We start from the raw sequence: 9,095 nt of genomic DNA, 5'->3' as shown, positions 1-9,095 counted from the left end.
CTTTGTGTGCATTATCTCACTTAATTTTCACAAGTATTCAATCAAGTAGACACGGTTATAAGCCTCCCTTACAGAAGAGGAAACTCAGACACTGGCAGGACAGCTGCTTGTCCAAAGACACAGGCTCCAGGCTCAGAGATGTGGCTCCAGGCTCAGAGATGTGACTCCAGTGACTGCAAATGGCTCAGGCAAGATCTTTTTGAATGAAATCCAGAAGACCTTCGTTGACTTTTTGCTGCATGCTCCAAGCAAAAGCTGACCCACTCCCCGCCCTCCTGGAACTTGCCATCTAGAAAACCGAGACAAGGCCTAATGGAGATGGAGCCAGAGGGTCCGAAGTCAGGGCTTGCCACGCGGGGCCTGGTTTCATGTTGTCAGCATAGCACCACCACTCTGCTCACGGGCAGCAGAAGCCAGGCTTCTGGAGAGACAGAGAGATACTTGGGTGCTTGGCTGAGAACAATCTCTTCAGACCCTCCCGAGTTGTGAATCAATTATTCCGCTCTGCCTCATGTCACATTTTAGTAGCCATTAGCAAATCAGTTAGCGTGGAAACCTAAGAGGTAATTATGGGCCCATTAAGAGTTCCAAAACGTGGATTTTACTCTAGCAACAACTCCCCCATTTTTCTGTGCAAAACGGTGCCACCGCTTACAGAACAGAGACCAGGCATTTAGCTGACCACCCGGCTGGGCCTGCACACAGGAGGTACTCAGCTAGAGTCCACGCTTACACGCTGACCTTCCATCTGTTTGGTGGAATGTAGAATCTGGCTTAATGGCTGTGTTTACTTCTGTTCAAAGCACTGGAAATGAAAGGCTTCTGTGGAAGTCTTCAGGAGAGCATACGGACTACTCACAAACTTGTGTGGTGCATTTAGAGACTGTAGTAGGACCGGTGACTCACTCTGAACTGGGTTCTGTTGGTTCTCGAACCATTGTTCTGGTCTCGTCCTCAGCACAGTCGATGTGTTCGTCACCGACACTGCTACTTGGGGCAGGGGTTGGCGGGGTGGCATGTGTGAAATATTCTGGGTGACAAAACTTTGTTTCAACTTTCCCAATTATTCCAGGCGACTTTTGACACCAGGAGCATCTTAATCTGAGAGACTCCTTCAACTGGGGTATCTGGTCAAAACCCTGCCTTGTACCAAGGGGAAAGCTGAGTTGCTGGGAGATTAAGTAATAGGGCCAAAGTCATGGGCCTGCTGGTTCCTGGGACAGTTGTGCTCAGAACCCGGGCCTCCTGGGAGCCTGGTCCCTAGCGCCTCACCCCAGGCCGACTCCTGGATGGAAGCCCTTTGTGTGTTCGGATGGAATTGCCTCTGCTCTCCTTCCTTTTTCATCCTTCAGCGGTGGGCTACTTAACCCACCTCAGTGGCATCATTGACCCGCTAACAATGACTTGTCACCATTGCCAGCTGAAGCATTGGTTACGTCCTTCCACTGTGTTTTCTAGGAATAGAGTTTTGAACGTTTTACAGAGGAAGACATAAAAAATGGATAGGAAAGGAATGCAGATGAGCCTCATAAATTAAAGGACTTTTACAAGACATCTTAACGTGATGTGTAACAGAAGATGTGTGCATGTTCGATGGTGATAAATGTGACAAAGACGGGAGCCGTGCATTCCAGCAATGGGCTCGGACAGAGTCCTGTGTCTTTTCTCATTAGTCAGGGAGGTTCTAGAGGAAGGGAAGAATTTCAAGTATGAAGGTGAAGGGAGAGCTTATGAACACTGTCAGGCAAACACCGAAAACCTGTGCTGTCCATCACGGTAGCCACTAGCCATGTGGGGCTAAGTTGAAATTATTAAAACAAAACAGGATTTTACAATTCAGTTTGTCGATTGCAGCAGTTACATTTCAAGTGCTCGACAGCCACGCGGAGCTGGTGGCGACTATGCGGCCATGTGGACGTCAAACATTTTGGTCCCTGCAGGAAGTTCTCTGGGATAGCCTCAAAACAGAAGATGCCTCGGAGAAGAGAAGGGATGGAGCCGTGGGAGAAGGGGGAGCAGAAGGTAAAGCCCACCAGGAAAGGGGTGCTTGAGAGACAGAGAAACAGGAGATGGGCTACCCAGAAGTGACCCCGGGAAAGACCCTGAATTGGGTTTGATTTTAGACTCTGGGCATTTGCTGAATTAAAAAAAAAATGACGCACCTCTGGGCAGAAACATCCCCGTGGCTTTGGATGGCACTTATTCCTTTGTACAAAGGAGAAAGTGTACCTTCCGCAAAACTGTGAAGCAGTAAAAAGATCGATGGCTTCTGGGGCCTGGGCAGGACAGAGGAGGGCAGGAGAGGTGGAGAGGTGAAGCCCAGGGTATGATTAAAGCAGCCAGGTGATTCTGTACGATCCAAAACTGATGACTACATGTCACAATAGCGTCAAAACCTATAGAATGTCCAACACAAGAGAGCATCTTCATCTAGACTGTGGGTTACCAGTTTATCAGCATCGGTCCATCCATTGTAACACACGGACCACTGTTCTGCAAGGTGCTAATGACCAGGGATCCTGGAGTGTGGTGGGAGGGGATGGGGAGGGGTGTACGGAGACTCTGTGCTTTCTGCTCAGCTTTTCTGTAAACCTAAAACTACTCTAAGAAGTAGAATCTATGGGTTAACTATTTCCTATAACATATTTTCAAGTGCTCTAAAGCCCTCATTGTCATGTAAACAAGATGAGAATAAAATGTAAATTTTGTCTCAGCTGATAATCTAATGTAATTATATATATATATATATATATATATTTGTCATGTAAAATAAGCAGTGCCCCCCCTCCGGTGTGCACAGCACAGAGCCAGGCCCACATCTCGGTGAGCAGAGCGTGAACTGAATTTCAGTCCACACTTGTCTTCGTCTTCAGATGACTTTGTGCAAGAGCACAAACTGTACAAGTGCACGCGGTGGCACTACTGGAACCCCACCCGTTACTACTGGGGCCTCCCAGGAGGGGCTGGCGTGCTTAAATGGCTGGGGACGAAGGATGGCCATCTCAGTAGGGTGTGAGGACAGATCGGAGAGTCATTAAGAACAGCGCACAGTCCACCTTAGGGGAAGTGCTCGTTTCATTGGTGGTGAAGTAAGGACAGAGCTCCAAGGGCCCCTCAGAGCTGACATTGAAGTGGGGTGGGAAGAAGTCTAGAGGGAGAAGGGGCACGGGGCCAGGAGGGCAACAGGCAGAGCACAGCAACACGGTGCCTGAACGCTGACATCTGGGCCACACTGTGTGCTCTCTGAGCTGGGGCTGGGACGTGGGAGTGGTCCTGGTGAGGCAGTTCCGTAGGGCGAAAGCTTCGGTACCTGGTGGGCGAGGCAGCTTTTGGGAGAGGGTTAGGATCTAGGGATGTTCATACCAGGAGCCTACATGCACACAAATCACAGAGTCCGGGGGCTGGAGGAAAGAGGAGAAGGAAAATGCATCTCAACAATGACTGGAATGCATCAGCTGTGCAAAACGAAACTCCTGGGAAAACCAAGCTGTGTCTTGGATTGTGGTTCAAGGAACTGGTAATGGGATAAAAGCTTTTGCTCCCAGGCCAGCAGCCTGAGCCCAGCCCAGGTTAGGAGTTAGCTAAGTGCTTCAGATGTCAGCAGCAACAGAGCTGACAGGACCAGCCTCACCTTCTGGAATTAGAGTAATCCTGAAAAGAGCCACCTGCCACAATAGGTCATCAGCCCTAGCAGCCAGCTTCACAAATGACTGGGAGGGAAGCTGAAACGTGACACCTCTTAGCCAGGAAGTGGGGCTCCTCAGAAGGACTGGAGCACAGTGGAGAATGTTTACTGCCCCTGCGTATATAGGTCAGCGTTTCCCCAGGTTGGGGTCCTGGACCCCTGGACCCAGATCACCCTGGGATGTTTACTAATGAGGCAGAGGCATGTCCAAGGTGGTGGCAAGGAAGACCATGAACTCACTTCTTCCACGGACACCAAATCTAGACCTGCATATACAGCAATTCCTCTGGAGAACAGCTGAAGGCTGAGTGAACAGCTTTTACATAATCAATGAGAGACAGACCATATAGAAAATGGTCAGGAGAGACAAAGAGAGAATCATTGTGGGAACCCCACCCACATAGGGATGACCTGCACGGGGAGGAAGATTGCTGAGGGGCCGGGGCATGCAAGCCTGCTAAACGGCACAGTGCTAAACCAGCCATTTGAAGACTAGACTCTATGCGCTTGAAAAAAATCCACAGTAACCCCAAGGCGCCTGCCAAAGGGATGGGGAACCGCAGGAACACTCCAGGATCTGCAGGGAAAACTAAGAAAATAGTCCCAACTGCAGTACAAAAATAAAATAAAATACCTGGAAATGAATTTAATCAAGGAGGTGAGAAACCTGTATTCTGAAAACTACAAGACATTGATGAAGAAATTAAAGATGACACAAATAAATGAATGGGCATACGATGCTTATGGATTATAAGGCTCAACATTGTTTCAATGTTCGTATTACCAAAAGCAATTTACAGATTTAATGCAATCCCTATAAAAATATCAGTGGCATTTTTCACAGAAATAGAACAAAGAACCCTAAAATTTATATGGAACCATAAAACACCCCAAATTGCCAAAGCAATCTTTAGAAAGAAGATTGAAGTTGGTATTATTATGCCCTCTGATTTCAAACTATCTTGTAAAACTGTAGTAATCAAAACAGTATGGTACTGATACAAAAACAGATACGTGGGTCAATAGAACAGAATAGAAAGCCTAGAAATAAACCTATGTTTATACGGCCAGTTAAGCTGTGACAAAGGAGGTAAGAATGTAAAATGGGGGTAATGACAATTTCTTTGATAAATGATATTGGGATGACTGCACAGATATAAGCCATAAAAAATCTGATTATTTTCTTACAAAATATAAAAAACATACTCAAAATACATGAAAGACTTAACTATAAAACTTGAAACCACAAAATACCCAAAAGAAAACCAGCAGTAAACTCTTTGACATCAGTCTTAGATATATATAGATATAGATATATAGATATATAAAATATAAACATACTATATTTATAATATATATAAATAAAATAAAGGAATGGGACTACATCAGACTAAAAACTTTTGTGCAGTGAAGGAAACCATTATTAAACTGAACAGACAACCTACTGAATGGGATAATATATTCGCAAATGACATATTCGATAAGGGGCTCATATCCAAAACATATAAAGAACTCATGCAACTCAAAAATCAAAAAAGCAAACAGTTCAGTAAAAAAAATGGGCAAGAGACACTTCTCTGGAGAGGACATACAGATGGCCCGTGGACATAGGAAAAGATGGTCTGCCTCCTGGATCATGGGAGAGATGGACATCAGAACCACAATGAGGTGTCAACTCACACCTGTCAGAGTGGCTGCCATCAGAAAGTCAACAAGTAACAAGTGTTGGTGATGATGTGAAGTCACGGCAACCCTTATGTGCTGCTGATGAGACTGGAAATTGGTGCAGCCACTATGTAAGGAGGTATGGAGGTTCCTCAAAAAGTTAAAAACAGAACTACCACATGACCCAGCGATTCCACTCTTGGGCATTTATCCAAAGAAAACATAAACCCTAATTCAAAAGAACGGAAGCACCTTTATGTTCACTCACTCACAGCTCGGGAGCACACAGTTCACTAAGTGTTCACTCACAAGAGTTCTCGACTATTTGTAATAGTCAAGATCTGGAAGCAACCTCGGGGCCCAGTGACGAGAGGATGAAGAGGGGCGGTACACTCACATATACATAATGGAATATTACTCAGCAATAAAAGTAAGTGAAGTCTTGCCATTTGTTAAAATACGGATGGGCCTAGAGGGTATTACGCTAAGTGAAATAAGTCACAGAGAGACAAATACCATGTGATTTCCTTTATATGTGGAATCTCAAAAAACAATACAAACAAACAAAGGAGAAACAGAAACAAAGAATAAACTGGCGGTTGCCAGAGGGGCAGGGGGTGGAAAGGTGAAGGCAATTGAGAGGCGCAGACTTGCAGTTTTGAAGTCAGTGAGTTACAGGGATGAAATGTGCAGCTGAGGGACGCAGGCAGTGATTTCATGATAACTTTGCATGGTACCAGATAGTGACCAAACTTGCGGAGACCACATTGAAAGGTATACAAACGCAGAATCATTATGTCGTACACCTGAAACTAATACAATGTTGTTGTCAACTGTCAACGATATTTTAATAAAACAAATAAAAACACAGAAAGCCAGACAGACGCCCAGGCCCACCCTAGACCGAGGGATCTGTGTCCCATGTCTTTAGGGACACTTGCATTTTAATCAGCTTCCTAAGAGTTTCTCTGCGTGCCCTGCAGCTGGAGGGTGTTGACGTGGGTTGGTGGTTCTCTAACTCCAGCAAGCCTCCGAGTCAGCCAGAGGGCTTTTTGGCACACTGATTGCCGGCCCCACCTCCAGAGATGCCAACTCAGTATGTGGGGTGGGGCCTGAGAACTGACGTTGGCCGCGGGTTCCCTGGTGATGCTGCTGGATTCGGGAACCATCCTTTGAGAACCACTGCTGTAGACGGAAGATCTCTCTGGACCTGGTGATTTCTTAAAAGCCAAGAAAGTGTAAAATTCCACTGACATTCATCCACAGGATTGAACTAGCTTCCACTGCCCTGTGATTCAGATGACTGACACCCGTGACCTTTTGTTCACCTCGGTAAACAACCTGGGAGTTTTGAGTTGACAATGTGAAAAGGGATCTCACCTGGCCAGCCCTAATCATGCATTTTGTCCTGGTTCCAAGTGTTTATGTTATCATCAGTCCTGTTCTTTACTTCTGTTTGGCAGTGACCTATAGAAAACCATTCAGCTTTGTGTTACGTTGAACTTCAGAAACCAAAATCAGCCCCTTTCTTCGCTTGCCTTAAAGATACCCAGCAAGAAATGCTTACAAAGACACATAAACCTGAAAATAGTCTGAAATTCAGAAAGTGTTATTTTGGGGAGCTTTCTGGGACAGGACGTGCCCATCATTAGCTAAAGGAAGCCCAGTTTCTGATAAACACTGCTTTGCCTTGCACAGATCAAAGCGAGCCATTTACCGAAGGAAGGGATGGGAGTATTTGATGAGGCCCTTCTGCAGGCTCCGGTAAACAGGATAAGCCCTATCGATGAGAGCTTGCACTGGGCCAGGCCATCGTCCCCAGGAACAATGGGGCAGCAAGAACCCTCGGTCAGGACAAGATTGTTCTGCCAAGAGAATGGCTGTAAACAGGATTAGTCGTGATGGGATTATCAACTCGGAACCGGAGGTCTGCGCTGGAGAGTTCAGTGTTGCATAAAGGGAAGACGAAGGAGCAGTCTGTAGGGGAGAGGATGACGAAGACAAGGCCAAGGGCTTTCCCTTCCCAGTCCTGCTGACCCAGGGGTGCCATTGGACCGGGATGAAAAATTAGTCAGGGCAACTGCACACACTTCTGTGCAGGAGAGGGAGCCAGCAGTGAGAGCACTGAGGACGTAGTTCTCAGTCAAGGGACACTGGCCATGTCTGGAGACATTTCGGTTACAGCTGGGAAGGAAGGCGCTCCCTGCATCTAGGGGCAGAGACCAAAGGACAGCCCCCCACAATACCCCTTCTGGGTCCTCTTCTGGGTCCTCAAGTTCACCCAGGCCTATGGCCAGGAAAGAAAGAATGAGCCGGCCTCCCGGTGAAAGAGCCTTACTTAGAAATGGGGCACAGAAAAAAACAGAAAGAGAAAGTGAGTTCGAGATACGGGTTCTTTATAAATACAAGACCTTTCCTTTCTCCTTTCTAGAAGATAAACCAGGAGCCAGGCCTAAAACCACTGCCTCCAAGTCCTGGAGCTAAGATAAGCATTTTAGATAAAGCAGCCCCAGATGGAACTTTCGGTGTCTGGCACACCAGCACTAAGGGTCAGCAGCCCAGTCACCCGATCGGGGGGACAGGGGGTAGAAGAATACTAGCAGAGACAGAAGACCTCCATTTGCAGGCAGAAGCGTGGATCTGGAGAAGGGAGGGCCAGCCTGGACCTAAGACACAGCTAAGGCTGGGAGCTAAAGCAGAGTGGGGAGGGCTTGTGTCACAGGTGGTCTTAAAAAATTATATACACATATATATCTTTCTTTTACTGATTCCAGAGAGAGGGGAGGAGAGGGAGATAGACGGGAAGAGAAACATCGATGCGAGAGGAAAACATTGACTGGTTGCCTCCTGCTTGTGCCCTGACAGGGACTGAACCCACGACCCAGGTGCGTGCTCTGACCGGGACTCAAACCCGTGACTGTCCGTCTGCAGGATGGTGCCCGGTGAACTGAGCTACACTGGCCACAGCTCACGGAGGGTGTTGGGCACTGTGGGTGTGGATGGAGGTACAAAGGGATGCAAGCGGAGCAAGAAGAGGGCTGAGAGCGGAAAATGGCAAACGATTCCAGTGTCTTGTACTGATTTTCACTTATGTTCCCAGATCTATTGCAGGTTTCTTGGTGTGGGGAGCAGCTTCAGACACTTAAAAAAAACTTTTTTTTAATCATTTTAGTGGTTTGGACAGAGTAGATACTTATGAATTAAGCATGTTAAATGAACGAATTAAGTGTTTTCTCCACCATTACACTTCAGGACAGAGCCTTCTTTTGCCTCCACTCCCTTTACTTTTAACTGTTTGCGTTCTGCCACCGTTAAGGGACTGAAATGACTCTTCAGCAAGTTGCCTGACTTTGGCATCGTCAAATCTGTTGGCTTCTCCTCCATTCTCCTTCTGCCAACTCTGCGGCATTCGCTGCTGCGAACACCCCTCCTTCATTTACCTGTTCCCTCCCGTGGCTTCCACATCACTGCGTTCTTGTTTCCCCGCCCCCTCATTTTCTTGAATGTTACTTTTCAGCCTCCCTCACTAGCCCTGTTCCTCCCCTGGTCCCCTGAAAACAGATGATCGCTCACAGTTCTTTTTGTCTCATTTCTCTTCTTTACAAACTCTACCTTGACCATCTCACCCACAGTCTTGACTAAAATGGCTTCTGTGATGGTAACTTTGAAATCTAAGGCTCAAGCCTTATGTGTTTTCTGATCATTTAGGGCCTGGTCCCCTGGAATTGAGAGAAGGAGCTGAGTA

This window comes from Artibeus jamaicensis, unplaced genomic scaffold, assembly GCF_021234435.1.
Source record: "Artibeus jamaicensis isolate MK-2021 breed Jamaican fruit bat unplaced genomic scaffold, CSHL_Jam_final scaffold_369, whole genome shotgun sequence".
NCBI lineage: Eukaryota > Metazoa > Chordata > Mammalia > Chiroptera > Phyllostomidae > Artibeus > Artibeus jamaicensis.
Note: the sequence above shows the minus strand (reverse complement) of the source record.